The sequence below is a fragment of the Tursiops truncatus genome, chromosome 12 (assembly GCF_011762595.2).
Source record: "Tursiops truncatus isolate mTurTru1 chromosome 12, mTurTru1.mat.Y, whole genome shotgun sequence".
Taxonomy (NCBI): domain Eukaryota; kingdom Metazoa; phylum Chordata; class Mammalia; order Artiodactyla; family Delphinidae; genus Tursiops; species Tursiops truncatus.
In genome coordinates this window covers 63,683,589-63,705,603 of record NC_047045.1, presented here as the reverse complement: position 1 = coordinate 63,705,603, position 22,015 = coordinate 63,683,589, and positions in this window count along the sequence as shown.

The following is a 22,015-nucleotide window of genomic DNA, read 5'->3' as shown; positions in this document are numbered from 1 at the left end:
ATGGGATATAAAGGGTAGTGCCATGTGGGTGGTAGCTTCCGGGAACCCTCTTTACAGACTAATGGTATATGCACCCAAGCCCCTTAGTCTTCATTACCTTCCCTTGCTGCTAATATAGGTCAGATGTAATATAAGTCTTGGACCAGAACTTTAGGACCATAGCTTTGGGACTGCAGAAGAAAAATGCTGAAGGAACCTGGGTCCCTGACACATTTGGGGATCAAATCTGCCATACCAGACCAAGGTTTCTACCTTCAGACTTTTATATGAAGAAAATAGACTTCTACCTTTTTTAAACCATTGTAATTTATAGCCAATTTCCATTAATCATCACCTATTCCTTTGATGGGCATTAGCCTGATTTTCCTCAATAAAAAAAAACTGACACATTTTTTTTCTGAAATCAGTATCAGGCTATATGATCAGATGTATGGTCCAGTTAATGGACAAGAAAGTTTCAAATTGAGATGACATAGAAAAAACCCCAGAATGGAAGCTTGCCATCTGTTTCTATTACACGTATATCAATAGTTGAGCTGGTGGTGCTTTGGTTAGAATGGTTACAGGTAATTTAATCATTAGTGATACTGAAACGAGTAGAATGCTGATGGAGCATTCTACTGTGAGAGGCATATAGACCTTTTCTCAGCTTCACTATGTCAGGGTCAGTGACCCTCCCTACTTTAAGTCTCAAGAGGGTTTTGGCTGACCAGTTCCTCCCCACCCCCCAACAAACATACCTTTTGCTAGGATCATAAATGAGGGCATAAGTTCACTCTTCTACTCCTACCTTTAATTTACCTGTTTTTTCCCCCAATCATTTTCATGCCAACAATCCCTGGAAAAGGGGGAAAAAACAAAATCTAACAAACACAAATCCAAGGCAATGCCCTGACACTGCTAATGAGCCATATCTCTGGATAAATCAGAGGTGATGACAGTGTAACTGGATTGTTGTGTCACTGGCCTAATAGGGAAAAAAGCATTTTTAATTTACTTACATCTGCTGAGTGCATCACAGTAGTAGTTTGTTGGCTTTTTTCAAAAGCATCAGATGAGATAAGTTAGTGTCACTGCTCCCTTATCATCTCTGAATAAGGATTTTAAACTCCCAAGTAGCTAAATAACATGCAAGATATTTGCAAAAGGCAAAAGTGGACTCCAGACTCCTCCAACTTCCTAGAATTTGTTTATTCTTGAGCCCCCAACTTCTTCATGATTTTGCTCCAATGGCTTCCCCAATCCAGGAAGTTTTCTTTGTATTTCACATCCACCCTATCTATCCTCATAGTTCCTTTCCTGTGACTTTGAAATTTCTTTTAAATTCTACTTACATCACATTGAATCCCAGAACTAGCACTTCTGTCATTGCCATTTACTACACTGAAGACATCCCTGAAGTGTGGCTCAAAGGAAGGACCCCCTTGGAGAAAGGGGTTGCCCAGATAAATGATTCACTCACTACAGAGATGGATTTTTTAAAAGGTCACTTTCATTCTGGAAAGGAGGAAACTGGTTTTCCTGTCTTTTGAAGCATCATCACAAAGTCAGGAGATAGAGGGCAAAGCTTATAACCGTGAGGTTTAAATGAACATGGAAAAAAGCGATCTCCCTGGGACGGGGTGTCTGATAGCTCACGTCCATCCTTCTCTTACCCTAGTTGCTGAAGATGCAGAAGCAGCCTTGCTAACGTGCAGCAGTGACATGACTCACGGTCAGCTGACATGGCAGGAAGTCACCTCAAGCTGCACTGACAGACGGGAAAGTCCAGAGCAGATTGAATGTACTTTTTAAGAAAAGGAAACAAAGGAGGCACTTTGTAGCTGATGGGTTGTGTCACAAGGTCAGAAAGCCCAATTACATTTGATAGTTCTTTGCAAGCCACAGGAGTACCCTGGGAATGCATTGATTTTATATAAAGACATTACTATAATATTTGCAAGCTACACATATATGTTTTAGTCATCAAATACAGAACAGCATTCTTGTCGGCAGAATGAAATCACCCAATCTTCACTGGACTGAATTAAATAAAAATTAATTGCTGGGGTCTCAGCAAGGATGGTCATAAGAAAAATTGTGAAGCAAGACATATTCCCTTTCAGAGTGGTTGCCTGTTTTTTGGAGTTCTTCTCTTGTCCCAGGGGTTCAGGGACCTTTTGGGACCCTTTTCCTTTCAAAGGAAAGGAAGAGAACTCTTTCAACCTATCAACAAATCTGCAAATATATGTGGTCCTGTGGTGTGCCAAGTACTCTGCAAGGGAGTATGAGAAGGCTGGAGAGGAAAAGATCTTTGAGGAGTTCCATGTAGTTGAGGACTATAAGATGTAAACATATCAAAGGGTGAGTACTACAAAAAGAGTTCTTTCAAGGGAGAGTAGAATAGATTATGAAATGGCTATGTCAGGAGAACAGACATGCTGTGGGCATTGAGAGGAAGGTGAGATCAGTGTGGACAACGTTGGTCGGGGAGTATCTGTGCAAAGTGAGGATATGGAACTATACTCCACATTAAAGCAGACAGAGCCCACTTTAAATAAGTGGCAAAGATCAAATCAGTTATCCCAGGAATGGTGGTAGCCAAGGTAGATATTTGAGTAGAAGGGTGGTTTCAGATATGAGAGTCTGAAGATCTGGGTTAGTCCTGGTTCAGAAAGACAGTTGAACTGTGAAGCCTGTTACTTCATCTGTAGAATGGATGTAATAAATGCCCTACCTGCCATCACATTAAGTGAAATCATGTGAATCACAGTGTAAACTATAACCCACATAATAAGCCTAAGTTGTTGTTAATAGTGATATATTACGACTTTAGGAATAATTTTGCTTGTAGAGATACTGCTTAATTTTAAGGACTAAAGTGGTAATTTAAACATCCATTCATCTGGAATAAGACAAGGATGTCCACTCTCACCAATTCCATTCCACGTGATATTGAAGTCCTAGCCACACAATCAGACAAGAAAATGGAATAAAAGGTATCCACATTGGAAGGGAAGAGGTAAAATTGTCATTGTATGCAAATGACACGATACTCTCTGTAAACATCCATTCATAGGTAATGAAGAAGAGTTGGAGGTGGTGGTACTAACTGCATATGAAGTCACAACGCCTTGGTGACCAGTGAGTACATGCCTAAGCTTAGTTTGGGGTCTTGTTAGAAGCAAGGTGAAGACATTTGTGTTTTATTATTATAATTAATGCAGGTATCATCTTTCTAAGGATTTTTCCATTTTCTCTGGCAGTGAGGATATTATGTTCACAAAGTCCCAAATGAATGTTACATTCTAAGTTTGGACTTACAGAGCTTGCACATTGCATGGCGCATAGTAAGAAACCAGTGTGTATTGAATGAGTTAGTTTTCTAGAGTTAAGATGCAATCTGGTAATCATTGTTTCTAATAGGAGGAGTAGGAAGCATTTGTTTTCCTCCTAATCTTGTTGGAAAAATAGTCTCTGAGGAAGTTGGTTTCTACACATTTTGATCATGTACTCTGATCACAAAATATATGCACTATTGTCAATCTCCATATTAAATACTAGTAAAGTTTGATTTCTTAATTTAGACTAAAAAAAAGATTTCAATACATATATTGATAGTTAAAAAAATAGTGATGTATTTGTAGTGGGGTCAAAATTCACACACCATGAATCAGATATGCATAAATTAAAAAATGAAGAAATGCATCTTTATTTTCCTTCACTGAGCTCATCTTACTTGGAACCCCTGTTTGCAGTGATGACAATTTCCATACTTTCCAGGCTAAAAAGTTCTTTGGGGTAAATATTGAGTCCATTCAAAGTTCAAACCCTCATACAGGGCAGTTTCTCCCCTCTCAAGAATTTCTCTCTCTTTCTTTTCTTGTTCTAGACTAGAGAACTGTGTGCCAGGTAAAGGGGGGAGGACTTCTGGTCCCTAGGTTGCCCCCTGCAGCCCATAGGCTTCTGCGGAGGAGCCGGCTCCCCAGGCTTTGCTGTTCATAGAGGGGTGATCAGCCCCATGCACCTCGGATATTGTGCTGACGTCCCTTGCTGATGTCCAGTGGGCCACTCACATGGTCTCCATGGGTCTGTGGATTCTGCACTCTGTCTCCAAGCCTCCTCCAGTCAGATGGTTCCCTTGGTGCCTATATCCTCCTTCTCCCCAGTCCCATCCTCTCTTTGCCATCTTAGTACCACACTGCAGTGTGTGATACCCCTGGGGGCTGGGGTGGCCCCAGGTCCATTCCCCCAGGGCAGGATGGCTGGAAATCTATGAGAAGCTGGCTAGTTTCCCTGTTCACACTGTGTTCACAGATTCCCCCCAAACCTCTCTGATTCTCCCTACCCCAGGTCTGGCCCTGGCCCTTCTCCCCTACCCCTCAATCAGCTCCTTTCTGCAGCCCAGGAAGGCTGTCATGGGGGCTTAGCGATTAATCCCTTCTTGGGACTAAGAACTGCCTGTCTCTCCCTTCTTCCCCAGAACCAGTCCTCTGACATCCAGCTCCTCAGACCACACACATTTCCTTTTTTTTTTTTCTCAGCAAGACTCAGCTTTTGCAAAACAGGAGTGTTTGTTTTTAGACTTTTGTCTAACTATAATATTTTAAGACCTCATTTTTTTTTTTTTTTTTTTTTTTGCAGTACGCGGGCCTCTCACTGTTGTGGCCTCTCCCGTTGCAGAGCACAGGCTTCTGATGCGCAGGCTCAGCGGCCATGGCTCACGGGCCCAGCCGCTCTGCCGCATGTGGGATCTTCCCGGACCGGGGCACGAACCCGCGTCCCCTGCATCGGCAGGCGGACTCTCAACCACTGCGCCACCAGGGAAGCCCAAGACCTCATTTTTAAACAAAGTGCAGTGATGGCTCTTGTTCTCATCCAATTCTGGCCCTGGATCCAATGGGTAGCAACTTCCAGAACAGTTAGGGGAAATGAATCACCAGAAACAAGAAGATATTGACTTAATGCCTCAAAAATTTTATTCCTGTCACAGATATTTAAGGTATTTTAGTAGTTGTGACACTATCCTGAAGTGGGTGATGGTGACATCAATTCCCTGGCTGGGAGGGGCTTGATCATTCATTCAGCAGCTTAGATGTTCCCAGGTTATGAGTCATTCACAAAATATTTGTTCAGTAGCTACTTCATTCCAAACACAGGAGAAGTAGACTATGTTTTTAACAACTGGTTGCTGAAAACTCTATGGGTAAACCATCCAGTGTAAAGATTGATGGAATAGGAATAAAGGGAGAATTTTAGGGTCACAAACAGTGGAAAACCTTGGAAAGGAGTGAAGTAGGGCTTGTTCAGAACAGGGCACCACAGTTGGAAGCCAGAGGTGGATACTCTGGGAACCAGACAGAAATACTTTTTACTTTCAGGGACCAGAGCCAAACCTAAAAGGCTCTGGTGCAGCAGCAGGATGGAAACGTTTGGTTGGCCATTTGCAATGAAAGAGCAAGTCCCCGGAGGTCCAGTCCTGAAGGGAAGGGTGGGATGCATTGCCAAGAGGGACCTCATCTACCTTTTTTTTCATATATACTTTATTTTATTTATTTAGTTTTTAATTGCTATATCAATATTTTACTTCTTATTTTTATACAGTTTTTAAAGGTTACATTCCATTTACGGTTATTACAAAATATTGGCTATATTCCCCATGCGGTACAATACATCCTCAAGCCTATCTTATACCCAACAGTTTGTACCTGTCACTCCTTCACTCCTATGTTGCTCCTCCCCTCCTCCTCATTGGTAACCACTAGTTTATTCTCTATATCTGTGAGTCTGCTTCTTTTTTGTTACATTCACTAGTTTGTGGTACTTTTTAGATTCCACATATAAGTGATATCACACAGTATTTGTCTTTCTCTGTCTGACATTTCACTTAGCATAATGCCCTCCAAGTCCATCCATATTCCTGCAAATGGCAAAATATCCTTCTTTTTTATGGCTGAGTATTCCACTGTATACATATATATACCCCATCTTCTTTATCCATGTATCTGTTGATGGACACAAAAAAGGTACACAGGTCAATGGAGCAGGATAGAGAGCCCAGAAATAAACCCATCCACTTATGGTCAATTAATCTACGATGAAGGAGGCAAGAATATACAACGGAGAAAAGACAATCTCTTCAATAAGTGGTGCTGTGCTGGGAAAACTGGACAGACACATGCAAAAGAATGAAATTAGAACATTCTCTAATATCATATACAAAAAATAAACTCAAAATGGATTAAAGACTTAAATGTAACATCAGATACTAAAAAGCTCCTAGAGGAAAACGTAGTCAGAACACTCTTTGACATAAATTTCAGCAATGTTTTTTTGGATCCATCTCCTAGAGTAATGGAAACAAAAGCAAAAATAAACAAATGGGACCTAATTAAACTTAAAAGCTTCTGCACAGCAAAGAACCAATGATAAAACAAAAAGACAATCTACTGAATGGGAGAAAATATTTGCAAATGATTTGACCCATAGGAATTAATATCCAACATATATAAACAGCTCAACATCAAAAAACCAAATAACCCGCTTAAAAAATGGGCAGAAGAACTGAATAGACATTTTTTTAAAGAGGAAGTGCAGATGGCCAACAGGCACATGAAAAGATGCTCATCATTGCTAATCATCAGGGAAATGCAAATCAAAACCACAATGAGGTATCACCTCACACCTGTCAGAATGGCTATCATCAAAAAGACCACAAACAACAAATGTTGGCCAGGATGTAGAGAAAAGGGAACCCTTGTATACTCTTGGTAAGAATATAAGTTGGTGCAGCCACTGTGGAAAGCAGTATGGAGGTTTCTCAAAAAACTAAAAATAGAACTACCATATGATCCAGCAATTCCACTCCTGGCTATATATCAAAAAAAACCCTAAAACACTAATTGGAAAAAATACATGTATCCCAGTGTTCATAGCAGCATTATTTATGATTGCCAAGGTGTGGAAAAGACCTCATTTAGTTTGAATTGAGACTCTTGGTAACCAGTCCAATTCAGAAAAGTGTATTTTTTCTGCTGACTTCTTGTACTCTCAGTCTTTTGTTTTTTTCACCCTTATTTTGGGTTTTTATGACCTTTGTTTTCTGGAAGCAGTGAAGCTACTGGTGAATATTCAAAGAGAAATCGGAGTCTCTCTGTAGTGCCTTCAATATTTCTGATGTCAGCTACCATTTTTATTAAGGATTTCAGGAAGATTTGGATAGCGATGGGGAAGATATGGGCAGGTTAGAGTCAGGATTCAGTGATGATGGACACTGTTATTCTTCCCACTTGGCATGACCCACTGCGAGCAGTTTTAACATAAATCATGCATGTGCTATTGAGTCTATACATTTTCTTTTTTAGAAATAGCAGCCCATGAGGAAGCTCTTACTGACATTCTACTGGTGGATGTGACTACTAATTCCATTCTGGTAAAGTGAACCAGATGCTAAACTACCATTATTTTGCTTACAGTGGACTAACATAAGGGAAGAAATTTTAGGTTTAAAATTTGGTATTTGAACGTCTTTGATACTTAATTACAGGGACTTAATCTATAGACCTGTTCTGTCCATACACTAGCCACTTGCCAGTTAGTAGCCAGTGACTCCTTAAACTTAAACTAATTTTCATTATAGTAAATTAAAAATTTAGTTCATCAGTTACACTAACCACACTTTTAAGTGTTCAATAGCCACATGTGACCAGTGGCAGTGAAGATATAGAAGATGTACCTCATCAGAGAAAATTCTATTGGGCAGTACTAGTGCAGACTTTAGTGCAATGTTATAGCTAGGTAGGAAAAATGGTTCAGGACATTTTTTGTTGTTGCTTTTGCTTTTTTTCTTTATTTTTTTATTTGCGGTACGCGGGCCTCTCACTGTTGGGGCCTCTCCCGTTGCGGAGCACAGGCTCCCGATGCGCAGGCTCAGCGGCCATGGCTCATGGGCCCAGCCACTCCGCGGCATGTGGGATCTTCCCGGACCGGGGCACGAACCCGTGTCCCCTGCATTGGCAGGCAGACTCTCAACCACTGTGCCACCAGGGAAGCCCACTTTTGCTTTTTAATAAAATTGTTTGGGAGTGGGATTGGAGACCAAAAGAAGAGTAAAACGTCATCATTTTTTCAGGAAATGTAGCACAATCGTTCCCTTCACTTCAATTTAAATTATTTTGGGGGGCATTGTGAATTTGGAAGCTGAAACTTGGAGAAATCAGTTAAGTTTAAACACTAGCAGCCATGAGCTGGTTTTTTAAATGCTTGACTACTCTGTCCACAACGTATAGCATGGTCTTCAGAGCCAGTCATATCTCATGGGTAGTCCCAGCTGGGTTTAAATCTGGTTGCACCGATCACTGTCTGAGCAAGTTTGTGTTTGACCTTTCTCATCCTGAGTTGTATCATCTCTGAAGGGAAAACAGTAATGTCCGTCTGCAAGCATTTGGGGGTAGAGTAAATGCAGGTGTATATAAAATGTGTGGTACATTGTAGAGAGTCAATAAAAAACCAGTTTCCAACTCAGAAATGTATCTTACTTAAAGAGTAATTGTACTCATATTAGATTTTTGACTTCACTTAAAGCTTTAGTTATAAGAATATCAGACCATAAACATTTTCAAAAATGAAGGTAAATATTTATTGGGCTTTGAATGTGGAAGAACTTTTCAAGTTTAAAGGCAATGGAAAACAGAAAATCCATCAAGTTGATAATAACGTTTTAAACTACCAGAAACCAACTATATAAATCAAATTAAAAGGTGAAAAAATTGGGAAATGTATCTTCAGCTAATATGACAAACAAAATGTTATTGTGCTTAATTTTTAAAAGTAAATGGTCATAAAGATCTATGAGAAAAAAATCCATATAAGGCAATGAATAAAGGATATAACATTGCATAGAAATATAAATAAAAATTGCTAACAAATGAAAAATATTTCAATGTTAGAAATTTAAAATGTGCAAATTAAAGTAACTGAAGATTCTTTTACTTCTTTTCTTCTCGCTCTCTTTTTTTCTCTTTCTCTCTCTTTCTGGCCTGTAAATGTGGTGATGAAAAAAATACATAGGGCTTCCCTGGTGGCGCAGTGGTTGAGAGTCCGCCTGCCGATACAGGGAACACGGGTTCGTGCCCTGGTCCAGGAAGATCCCACATGCGGCGGAGCGGCTGGGCCTGTGAGCCATGGCCGCTGAGCCTGCACGTCCGGAGCCTGTGCTCCGCAACGGGAGAGGCCACAACAGTGAGAGGCCCGCGTACCGCAAAACAACAACAACAACAACAAAAAAACACATAAATACAGTTCAGGAGGGACGTCAGGCAGGCATTCACTCTACACTAAAAATAGTAATTGTAAGACAAAGATAAATTTTTGGATAGTAGAGCAATATATTTTTGTTTGGGATATTTACCAATTGCTGGTATTGTCTTCTGGTCCCATATCAAGGGCTAAGTCTGGAGGACTCAGACCATAGAGTTCCTTCCATGGCAGAGAAGAGATTCCCATTGGTCTCTCTTAGACAATGTGGTTTTACTGCCTTAAGGAAGAGGAGCTCCAGCTGAGAAGACAGAATGTCAAGTCAAGAGGGAATGTCAAGCTCCTTCCTGCCTGGGTGATAGTGGGAAGGAAAAAAAGAATAGGAAGATTATGGAAGTACATTGTCAGGGTTCTTAATATCCTGTCTTCAGTCAAATTTTTGAGGCAGAATTGTGAGAGTAAGAGTGAGATGATAAGGTTGAAATTTCCAGAAAGGAATAGGTAAACTGGAGGACAGCCATACCAGCAGCAAGTGTGGTACCATGTCCACTTTGTTCCAAGTATTAGCATTGCTCTGGTAGATGGAATTGGCTAGGCCAGTGGGCCTGAGGTTGTGGCCCTGGTTGCTAATGGTTTGGTAAGGAGATAAAAGGACGCTTTGAGGACTAGCGGACCAGCAGCCTCAGAGGCTGGGGCTTTGGGCAGAAGCAGATTGCCTGGACTTCAGCCATAGGTGATGACATGAAACAATGATTGTGCTGAAGCACAGCACTCTGGGATCAGGCTGGATAGAGAAAACGAAGTACTGAACACAGTGCTTGGCACACAGTGCATGTTAATTATCATAGTAACAAGAATGCAGTCAACTACCGTGTGACCATTAAAATGTTCACAAATAACTTTTTATCTTAGGAAGAAATGCTTGTGTTATTACATTTTTAATGGAAGGGCACAGAGGGTGTATCTTTAATATTACATATGCACAAAAAGGACTGTACAGAAAAATACCATAGTATTTACAGTTATGAATCTTCCAAAATGTACCTACCTGCTTTACTGTTGACGGACAGCGCTATTGTGATGAATAACGCTGCTATGAACTTTCTTTTTCCATGTCTTTTTATTCACAAGTGCACACATTTCTGCTGGGGTAGAACCTAGAAGTAGAATATCTATGTCCTGCAGTGTGGAGAGGGTTGGTTGCTTTAGTAGTAACGCCACAGAGTGTCCCAGAGTGATTGTATGAATTTACACACTCACCAGCAGCTTATGAGAGTTCTCATTGTTGCCCATTTCGGTGAACACGTGGTATCATCTTAGCCCTTTTGGGTGGGTGTGTAGTGGTTTCTCAGGATGGTTAGTTGCATTTCCCTGTTTTCTAATGAGCTGAAGCCCCTTTGCATATGTTGACTAGCCTTCTGTGAATGTCTGTTCAAGTCCCTTGCCCATTTTCTCATGCATTACTTTTATAATCATAAAAATTCTCACATACACAAAAACAAAAAGTATTAAATCGCTGTCTGCCTTGCCCTTAATCTTACTTATACAAGCAATCTGACTGAGGGGTAGCATCTTAACTGGCTCTCCAAAAATGGACGACCAACTTGAAGTAGAAATTGTTTTTTCTGTTCCTTTCTAGAGATGTCTATCATTTTATAAATTGTGTGTTATTATTTATGCACTTATGTCTTCTGTTAGACTATTAACTCTCTATTAACAGTGGCAACTTTTCTGATTCCTCTTTGCATAATACACCTAACACCTTATACCTGCACACAATAAAAGTTTTTTGGATGAACAGAAATGCACAGCCTTGAATAGCATTTATAGAATCTAAGCATTGGAATGCAAAATTCAAATAATCTAGTTTACCCTCTCATTTCAAAGGTGACCAAATTGAGGTGCAGAGACCTGGGTCCAAGAACAAATGAGCTGTGGGGTGTGGGAAGGACCGTGGTTCCTAGTCCATCCCTGTTGAGTTACACCCCACTGTCTTCTAAGAGACAAGGAGAAGATAAGCAATGAATTGTTGGTGTAATTGACTCCAAACTAATACCACAGAAGCCCTGTCTACTAAATAATTTATAAACTTAGAATAAAACTCTTCCAGAGAGGAGGCACTTCAACTGTGCCGGCACCAAACGATACTCTCAACGGGCATGCACAGTCAGGTCTGCCATTATATTTTTCTGTCGGATGAGGTTTGGTTGCAAAGATGTTTTAGGATCATTATCTTAGAAGAAATGTGTCACTCTGACAAAAACATAAGTACAGATAATAAGTTGAAAATTGTGAGATCATGTCAAGCATTGCAGGCAAAATTGGACGAATTGCTGGACAGATATTTTAAAGGGCAAAGAGTGAATCATGCCACCTGTGAAAAATGATCCATCTGTGCACGCCTCAGTAATCAGTACTAGAGAGAACAAAGGACTGTATCGGGTGGGCCAATATAGCAAATGTGAAGGTCAGCCCTTGAGTTCATGCCTAAGATCCAATGCCATTTCCTTCACTAAAACACAGCAAATGAAGCGAGAGGTGGAGGACCTCCCAGCTACACCCAGGGGCCATCCCTGAGAATATCCTGAAAACCACTCAAACATCTCGCCCTGCCCCCCTGCCGGGGCAAGTAAATGATGATCCAGCAAGAAAATCCTGGAGCCCATTGAAGGGGATCGGGACATGCCACCCTCAGGTATGTCACTTTGGCATATTGATTATTTTGAGCTGAAGGCAATTGACATACAGCAGGTTCAGGAAGGCCTCTCTGCCCTTCTCCTTCTGCCCAAAAGCCAGGCATAAATTTCCCGTGAGAAAGGTGCCCTCCCAGTACCAGGAAGAAGAGAAACTTCTTATCACTGGAGAAGGGGAGTTGATGTTCAGATGAGTCTGAACAAACAGACCTTTTGAAAATAACCTTTCTCTTGCGTTGGGGAGGGGAAATTTCCCCCTACCCATCTTGAGTTCTTGTGGCTGCACTAATGATGAAATTGCACAGGACAGATGAACAGGAGAAAAAGAAACAAACTTTAACTTTCTCATAGAAAAGGGACCGAAGAAGTGGACAAAGCAGACATATTTTATACTTTTTAGACAAAGAAACAGTAAATTGGTAAGAAATTGACAGGACAAAAACCTTAGGCTTTGGGTGCTCAATTAGTGAGAATCTAAACAGGGTTTGGGCTTGGGCTAGTAAAGAAGTAACAAGGTTTGTTTTACAGGCTTCTCGGCCTGAATTCCCTCTCTCTGGTGATCAGGGTGTCCTACCTCCAGATGCAGGGACTGCACCTTTCACATGAGAGGTTTAGTTTCTGTTTCCAGTGGGACAGAAAGGAGGTCAGAACGTCCATATTGCATTGGACATTTCTTAAGTAACTTCTGTTCTAGATAATCAATATGCCATTGGGGCCTATTTTTGGCTGGTGCGCCCTGGGTCCCAAAATTCCATTAGTTTCCCTAGTGTATTTCCTAGTCACTTCACATAATTAACCTCCCTAGACGCCTAAACTCCTTTCCTTTGCCTAGTCATTTCTTAACAATTTGTTGTCCCTTGTTAAGATGGTATATAAGCTCCCAAGTCTTGGGTTTTTTTAAAATTTCTTTCCTATAAAGTCTTTCCCCCACCTCTATGTCACATAAAAATGTTAACATCAAATAAATTTGTATGCATTTCTTCTGTCTTTTGTCTTGTAGGGGAGGTAAAATTCTCCTCTAGTCTGTTGGGTCTCCGACTGTGCCTAAGAATCAAACTGTGTTAAGATGTATTAGCAGGAGAAAAGCATACACATTGGGTTAAATTTTTACATGTACATGGAAGCTTTCTCAAGAGAATGAAGCCCCTAAGTGACAAAAACAACAGGAAGCTTTTATACTTTTTAGACAAAGAAACAATAAATTTGTGAAGAATTCACACAACACAGGGGTTTGGGTTGGGGGTAGTAAATGGTGAAGAAGTTGCTAGGAAAAAAAGTGTTAGTAAAACAAGGTTTGTTTGTATAGATTTCTTAGCCCCCAACTCCCCACCTCTGGTGGGTGATAAGAATGTCTTCCTTTTTTCTGACACAGGGAGGGCACCTTTCACAAGGGAGTTTTATCTCCAGCTTTCAGGAAGAAAAAGGAGGATCAGAGTGTCCTTCTTGCACCAGCTGTTTCTTAACTGCCTATAATTCAAAATAATCAATATGCCCAAGTGGCATATTTTAGGGTTACATATTTTGGTTTCCTTCAGTCATTTTAATTCACAGCCTGCAGAAAAAGAACCTAAGAGGGTAAAGGAATAGTTTTTTCTCCCCTAGATTATATAATGACCACCAGGAACTTGGGTTTTGAGAGATAGAGAGGTCAGGTCAGCCTCCTCTTGTGTTGTTGTCCATGATGTCATAATCAGTTTAGCAGGGATTTTCCCGAGGTTAGAAGTTGCCTTTGATTCCTGTGTTTGAGACTTCGAAGGCAGCCTTTGACCTTGGCAGCACCTAATGGAAAGTACTGGAGGGACCTGTGTAAAGACTCAGCATTAGGCTTGTGGTGGCAGAAATAAAACAGATCCACCCGGCCACCCAGCCAGGAGACTAGGCACAAAATAGCCCGAGGTAAATTTAGAGAAGTGTAGAATGTGAATTCAATAACTCCAGGCTTTAGCATGGTGAAAATGTGACTGAGGTTTTCATAAATTTAATGCCTGTTAAGATTTGTATAACATCAAAACATAGTTGCTAAGAGGTTTCATAGAACATTGGAAATATCATCAAGTGAGATATAATTTTCCTCAGTAGATCTTCATTTTAGTTAAAGTTACTTTATTTTAGAAAAAAGATGGTTAATGCAATGACAACATATCCAAGTAGAGAGGAAAAGAGTTTATCAAATTCTAAAACATGAACAAAATCGTTCTCCATTCTATTTGGTGGAAATACATCAAGAAGCAAGACAGGGCTTCCCTGGTGGCGCAGTGGTTGGGAGTCCGCCTGCCGATGCAGGGGACACGGGTTCGTGCCCCGGTCCGGGAAGATCTCACATGCCACAGAGCGGCTGGGCCTGTGAGCCGTGGCCACTGGGCCTGCGCGTCCAGAGCCTGTGCTCCGCAGCGGGAGAGGCCACAACAGTGAGAGGCCCGCGTACCGCAAAAACAAAAACAAAAACAAAAACAAAATGAAGCAAGACAATATTAAGCACCTTTTGGCCTCCTTTTACTTATAAACAAAAGAATAAATGAATAAACTTTTGAAACTTGACCTGCTCGTGAACAGAAGAGCTCCCGGATTGGAAAATTTTGCAAATGCTTTCCCACCTCAGATACACAACCAGTTTCTCACAGCAGTGCCCTACTTTGAGAGTGGAGAGACTGGATCTTATGATTCTTTGTCTTTCCTAAAGTATGGGCAAGATAGCAGATCTTTGATACATATTATTTGCTGACTGCTTGAAAGGAACAGTCCTTTATACAGTTTGGAAGGAAATGGCCACGGAACAAAGGCAGCAATAGTTCTGAAGTGTATTTAAAGCATAGAGTGTTCAGGCAAAGAGGTGAAAGTGCATTGGGTTGGTTTTCAGTTCATAAGTTATCTTGCTCCAAGAGATATATGTGTGGGTGTGTGTGTAAGTTTCTTGTTAGTAACAGGAAAGACACAAGATTTTGAACACAGCAGGAAATAATCTTTTTTTTAAACTCTTTTATTTAATTCTTCCTAGGCTTTAGGTTGAGAATTTTCCAGGATGAAGTCATCTTCATGCTGTGGTTTGCAGCTGGATAAAGTCTAAAGTGTAGTCCTTGACCCAACTCACGAATCCCCCCACCAACAAAGATCCTTTAGGGCAGTGGTCCCCAACCTTATTGGCACCAGGGACTGGTTTCGTGGAAGACAACTTTTCCATGCACAGGGGAGATGGTGGGATGGTTCAGGCGGTAATGCAAGTGATGGGGAGCAATGGGGAGCGGCAGATGAAGCTTCGATTGCTCGACTGTCGCTCACCTCCTGCTATGTGGCCTGGTCCCTGACAGGCCACGGTACTGGCACCAGTCCGAGGCCCGGGGGCTGGGGACCCCTGCTTTAGGGGATTTAACAATTTAAATTTCATCAAAGTAGGGAAATACAGGACGAACTTGAGCTGCCCAAATCTTTGGTAAAAGGAGAATGACTTTTGTTGTGACTTGCTATTCTCTGGCACTTCTTCAACCCAACCAGAAAAAAACAATAGGATGAAAGAATAATGAGGCCAAAGCTAACCCAACCCTGGTCTCTACCTGTTTCTGCAAAATCAAGCTTTAGAAAGCTGCAGCTTCAACTACCAGACAGTTGGCCCTCAGCCCTTCTGTGAAAGTCAATGCCTTTCTCCCGTCTGTGGTTCCTCTTTGTCCTTGCTCCTTGCCAAGCAATGGTGTGTGTGTGTGTGTGTACGTGTGTGTGTGTGTCTTACTTCTTCAACTAAAGGAGTGGTTCTCAACCTGGGGTGATTTTGCCCCGTCCTTCCTAAATATTTGTCAATGTCTGGAGACATGTTTGATTGTCACAACTGGGTGTGCTACTGGCATCTAGTGGGTACAGGCCAGAGATGCTGCTAAACATCCTACCATGCACAGGACAACTCCCACATCACAGAGTTGCATGGCCTAAAATGTCAATATTCCTAAGGTTGAGGAACACTGCTCTAAATGGTTAGATGTGAGGCCTTACTGGTCATAGAACAGTGCATAGAGAAACCTCCATTAAGGAACAGTTAGCAACCATAAGTTGTTTCTGGTAAAACAACAGCAAGATAGTGAGATGGGTAAGATACATGGGCTTCTTGAGCTCACAATCTGAACTCTGCCACTCAGCAGCAAGATGTCATTGACAAGTTAGTTACCTTCTCTCTACCTATTGGGAAAACATAATTAAAAACACAATCTCCTCCCAACCCAGAAGACCTTGCTACAAAGGTAGAAGGAAAAGAAAACAATTTTATTATTGATTAAACATGAATGTGATACACATCACAAGCAACCTGCTAAAGGGATTGCTAAAACAGAAAGAAATCTCACTCTTTCATATAGTTAAGGGGATCCAATCTGTTACATTAGGTGGGTTTTACAATCGACGGTCTGGTGACCAGTAGACCCATCTCTTCCCAGCACACTGGAACACTGGTCACTGGCTTTCTTGATGATTACATTTCAAAGAGATAGCTCCCAATCATTGAGTTGTGAGACTGGCCAGCAGCTTATCTAGCCATTAAAAAGATTTGTGTACATTTGAAAAGGACAAAGAAAGAAGTTCTGCAAGAAAGGGCAGAGCTGTGAATCTCTTCCCTTATTTTTCAACAGAGGGGCTGAAACCTCTAATTTTTAATTTGTATTTGCCTTTATATACCTCAACTTACTTGTATATAAAAAGAGGAGAATAATAGTAATAATAATATTTACTTCTTAGAGTTGCTGTAAGAATTATATGAGTTAAAACATGTATTAAGTTGTTATATTAATTAAACAAGGAGACCATTAGAATGAGGTAGCTCTCATGCTGTCAGTGGCGTACCTACACAAACCAAAATCCATGCCTGTAAATGCCTCAAGTTTACAAAATCAAAATGCTAAGGACAACCAATCACAGCCAACTAGACTTCAAGCTATAGCCAATCAAATAATTTCCTTTCTTTGCTCCTGTACCCTCTCCATAAAGTCTTACCATTGGCTCCTACTGGTGGAGCACTCCTAACCACTTCCAGTTTGGTGCTGCCCAATTGGAATTGAATTTTGCTCAGATAAACTCTTAAAATGTAAAAGTATGCCTCAGTTTATGTTTAACAGGGTTTAAACCAGTGTTTGGCACTAATAAATGTCTGCTGCTTTAAGGCCTTGTGATAGTCAGAATTGTAAGGTGGGCCCAACATTCCTGCCTCTGGGGATACACTCATTGTGTAATTCCCTCTCCTTGAATATGGGCAGAACCTTTGGATCAAGGGCACATCACTCTTGTAATGAGTTTACTCACCAGTTGACTCTGATTTCATTTAATGGGAGATTATCTAGTGGGCCTGATGGAATCACACAGGTCCTTTACAACTGGGTCTAGAAGTCAGAGACAGAAAAAAACAGAATGATTGGAAGCAAAAGAGGGCCTATGGGGGAGGCCATGTGGCAGTGAACAGCAGGTGGCCTCTAGGAGCACAGAGTGGCCCTGGCACACAGCCAGCAACAGAGCAGGGGCCTCAGTCCCACAACCACAAGCAACTGAATTCTGCTAACAGCCACATAAACTTGGAAAAGGACCCCGAGCTCCAGAAAGGAATGCAGCCTTGCCAACACCTTTATTTCAGTTCTGTGAAACCCTAAGCAGAGGACCTAGCTCACTTGGGCCTGGACTTCTGACCTACAGAAACTGTATAGATAATAAATGATTGTTGTTTTAAACCTCTAAGTGTGTGGTAATTTATTATGAGCAATAGGAAACTAATACAGATCTCAAAAACAAAACAAAACAAAACAAAAAGGTGACAGTTCAATCTTATGTCATCAACCAAGCGTCATGGAAGGACTGGACCCGGAGGGTCAACTTCATCACTACCTATATCTAAGCACCACCTAAAGTCATTATTGAAGCAGGAAAACCTATCGAAAAATACACTAAACAAACAAACTGTGTGTGAGACTCTGGGCGAATCCTTTCAGCTTGGTTTCCTTTCTACAAAGTGAGTAAGTTGAACCAGATGGCAACTAGGCTGCTCTGTTTACTGCTATTCTGAAGTTTCTCAGCATCCCAAACAGTGAGTGTAGCAGGAATGGGGGTGCCTTTGTAATAGGGACCATTTCGTGACTGAGCAAACTGGACTGTACACTTCAGGTTCCCTTTAACAGACACATTTTGGATGCTCCTAAGAGTATAGACAGGGATTCACACAGGCAAGCCTCCAAACATTTAGTGGGCTTGGCTCAAAAATATCTTACTTATAGATTCCTTTTTCTCTTAGAGATTTAAATCACTTGAAATACATGTAATTAATCTTTGATTCATCTTAAAGAATAAAAAGGGACTTTATGCAAGGGTTCTGGAAAGCTATTGATGTACCCAAGAATACACTCAGGTGCTAGTCAACACCAAGCAGAGGGGAGCCTGGTACAAAGTTCTTTGGCTTCAGTTTGGCTATGAAGCTCTTCAGTAGCTGGTTAAAATGAAGGTGTCCTGATCTTCACCAGCTCTCCCAGGGATTCTAATTGGGAAGGTGCTGCGAAGGGCCCCAGGAGTTTGCATTTTTTAGCCAGCAACTATGATGATTCTGAAAGCAGGTGGTCTGTAATCTGAACTAAGAAAAACTCAGGGCTTGAAAGAAGTATCACAAATAGTAAATTGGAGATTACTTGGAGTACCAGGAAGCAGAATCCAACTCCTGTGACTGAATAAAGACATCTCAATGAAGAAATGATAGGGGTGTGGACAGGTTTAAGGGAAGCAGTAGGAGTTGTTAAAGCACTCAGAGCCTGACAACAGTGGGAAGTCATCTCCACCCACAGGACCAGAGGAACAAGAGGAGGGCACTAGTGTCACTAAATCCCATTGAACAATAGGCCTGATGAGGATGGCTCCCAGCAGGGGCTGTGGTGAAGAAGAGATGCAGCAAATGCCGGAGACTCAGTGAAAGCAGGGAAGGTACAAGGAGGAAGGGAGAGAGAGCCCTCCAAGGTGGAACCCAACTGGAAGCAGGCCAGCAAGAATCCCGAACGCATTCCCCCAAGTGCTTCAAGAGCACCCAACAGGGCAGAGGAGGACAGTAAATGGATGGGAATGGCAGGAGTCGCAATGAAAAATAATCAGCACATATTAAATCTCAAGAAAAGAATCAGCATCAACATGAAGAATTGCTGGTCAATTAAAAAAGCGAGCAGACCAAAGGGAAGCAATAACTACTGGAGAGAATCAGTTATATAAGGTGTTCCAGGCCAGATGCCTGGGACTCAGGATGGAGATGTGGACGTAAGAGAGTGTGTGAGAAGGACGAAAGAAGATGGTATCGTAGGGATCTGGTGCTTGTGCACCTGACAGATTACTCTGCTGCAGTCATCACTGAAAACCACGAGAATTACATCCACACGTATTGTAGCAGCCTTCCAGACAGTCAGGCTGGACGGCATCAGCTCTCCCGTGTACCAATCCAATGTCTTTCTTTGTTAACAGCATTGCCAAAGCTCACTGCTGCCTTCTGGATAAAACAAATCAATGTTAACTAACGCATAGAACGCTCATCATAAACTGCCTTTTCATTATGATTAATGATGGAGCATCTATTTCCCTCACTGGATTATGACCACTATTCAAAAAATCACCAACTGAAAAAAAGTTTTTCATGTGACTGGGCGACATAGTTCAGCTCACAGTAGAGCTGAGATATACAGAGAAAAAAGGAATTTATTGTTTGTTCAACTAAAGTGGCTCTCCTCCGAAGTCCCCACCCACTGGTGAGTCGGAGAAAGGATAAATGTCCAGTCTGATTTAAAGCTCCAGTGATTTTAACAGTGCCTTCGGCTATCTTAAATCACTATTGGATAAAGCTGCTCAGTGACCCAGTTAGCCTGGTCTTCACCCAGCTGAAATGGTGGAGTCTAGAGCATGGCTTATTGACTCCCTGTCGTACTGGGGGAGGAGAGGAGGGTTTGGACAGGCCCCTGGCTTCATGAGGGTTCATGGGTTGTACTGGCAGGAATCTGCCCATCTCCAGTAGGCAGCTTCTTGCCCAGGACGCCCGGTTGCATTTCAGGACTAAAATCTGCAGGTGGCAAACTCTGGTTCCAGCAAGGTTCTTGAAAATAACTTGTCATGCCTTTCCTGCTCACTGACTCTGCTGCTCTTCAACACTAATGAACTACAGCCCCTGGGTTTCTGCTGTATTCCCTTCAGCTCCTTGGCCTGGCTATCTACCCATGACTCGCTGTGGGGTCACCTTGCCTGTGGCTGGTCCTCTGCATTCAACTCCAGCATCCTGTGGGGCAAAAGAAACAAGAGAGGTTCCAGAATGCCAGCTAGACCTTTCTTATCTGCTCATGTCCTTTCACCCTCTTGAGTACATAGATGACCACATGTTGTCATGTACCTTCTGCACTATAATCATCTCCTAAGATCCAAATGGGTGGGTTGGGGAGCCCCTTGCTCTGAGTGATTCCTTCAATTTACCTAAAATATATACAGTCAATCCTCATTATTAGCAGATTTCACATTTGTGAATTTGCTCACTTGCTAAAATTTATTTTAACCCCCAAATCAACACTCTTGCACTTTCACCACCATTTGTGGACACATGCAGAGTGGTGAAAAATTTGAGTTGCCCTTTGTGTACGTTTCTAGGTGAAGTCCTATAAGATGACACTTTGCCTTCTTGTTTCAGCGCTCACACTGTAAGCAAGCGTTCTTTTCATGTTCTACTTAGTGCCACATTTCTCATATTTTTGTGTTTTGAATTGGTGATTTTACTGTTTAAAATGGCCCATGACTGTAGTCCTGGAGTGCCATGTAGCCTTCCTAAGGACAAGAAGGCTGTGAAGTGCCTTACGAGAAAACACATGTTGTATGTACTGAACACATGAGAAAATACATATGGTGTGGACTGAATCCTTGTGTCCTCAAAATTCATATGTTGAATCTTAACCCCCAGTGTCATGTATTTGAAGATGGGACATCTAAGGAGGTAATGAGGGTCAAATGAGATCTTAAGGGTGGAGCCTTGATTAATGTCATAAGAAGAGTTGAGAGCTCTCTTTCTGCAATCAGAGGAAAAGCTACGTGAGGACAAAGTGACCCTGTAAAGGCCAGGAAGAAAGCTCTCACCAGAAGTCTTCCGTAACCTTGGTCTTGGACTTTCCAGCCTCCAGAACTGTGAGAAAATAAATTTCTGTTAAGTCACAGAGTCTGTGGTATTTTGTTATGACATCTTGAGCTGACTAAGACAACATGTTTTAAATAAGCTTCCTTCATGCATTATAGAGCTGTTGGTTGTGAGTTCAGTGCTCTTGAATTAACAATATCTATTAAATAAGGTGTTTTTAAACAGATACACACATTAAACAGGGTTATATATCAACTGGTTAATGAATTAAAAACTTTTGCTCCATGAAAGACACTGTCAAAAGAATGAGAAGACAAGCCACAGAATGGGAGAAAGTATTTCAAAAGATAACTGACTAAGGACTCTTATTCCACATATACAAAGAACTCATAAAACTCAACAATAAGAAAAGGAACAACTTGTTTAAATCATGGGTAAAAGACCTGAACACACTTCTCACCAACAATGACATACAGATGGCAAACAAGTGTATGAAAAGATACTCCACATCATGTCATTAGCAAAAGGCAAATTAAAACAGTGATAAGATACCAGTGCATGCCTATTAGAATAGCCCAAAATCCAGAACAGGGACAACACCAAATACTAGCAAGGAAGGGGAGCAAAAGGAACTCTCTTTCATCACTGATGGGAATACAAAATGGTGCAGCCATTTTGGAAGACAGTGTCTTACAAATCTAAAAACTAAACATATTCGTACCATATGATCAAGCAGTCACAGTCCTTTACTCAATGTATTTACTCAAAAGAGTTGAAAACTTATGTCCACACAAAAACCTGCACATGGATGTTTATAGCAGCTTTATTCATAATTGCCAAAACTTGGAAGCAACCAAGATGTCCTCCAGTACATGAAAAGATCAATAAACTGTGTGCATTAGTCTGTTCCAGCTGCTAAAACAAAATACCACAGACTGTATGACTTAAATAACAGAAACATTTTTTTTTTGCAGTTCTGAAGGCTGGAAGTCCA